The following is a 738-nucleotide window of genomic DNA, read 5'->3' on the forward strand; positions in this document are numbered from 1 at the left end:
GTGTTGCTTAGTGTATATTCCATTGTTTTTATGTACCAAATGTTGTTTAACCATTCTTATTTGATGGACATTTAGGTTGTATCCATCTTTTTGATATGCCTCTTGTGGACAGAATATTGAAGGAATCTGTTTTTTCATCCATTCTGCTTTCTATGTCTTTTGACTGATACATTTAATCTGTTTACAGTCAGTGTGATTATCTATAGGTATGAATTTAACACTGCCATTTTTCTGTGTAGATTTTTTGTGTGTGGTGTTGCTGGTTTCTTTATTCCATATAATATTCTATACTGAGTTCACATTTTTTTTAAGTTTTATTTTCATTTTCATTTGTTTTGTGTTAATGCTTACTAAATCTTTCTGATTTTCGTCTATTTAAAAATTTGATGTGCAGGTGTATTGTTTTTCTTTAGGTTATACTATAATTTATTAATTATTTTCCCTGCTTAAAACAGTCTGTTTTATCTTGAAATCGACTTGACTTTCTTTTCATTTGGAAATTCTGTTTCTACACTACTCTCACATTTTGCTTTGTAATTGTCTTTATTATACATTGCTATATCTGGTATTGCATTAGGCAAATCTGCTATACAAGACCGTTTTAAAGTGTTGAAAAGCAAAGATGTCAGCTTGAGGACTAAGGTGCACCTGACCCAAGCCATGGTATATTCAATAACCTCATAAGCATGCAAAAGCTGGACAGTGAATAAGGAAGACTGTAGAAGAATTGACACATTT

This window comes from Chrysochloris asiatica, unplaced genomic scaffold (genome assembly GCF_000296735.1).
Source record: "Chrysochloris asiatica unplaced genomic scaffold, ChrAsi1.0 scaffold00179, whole genome shotgun sequence".
Taxonomy (NCBI): Eukaryota; Metazoa; Chordata; class Mammalia; order Afrosoricida; family Chrysochloridae; genus Chrysochloris; species Chrysochloris asiatica.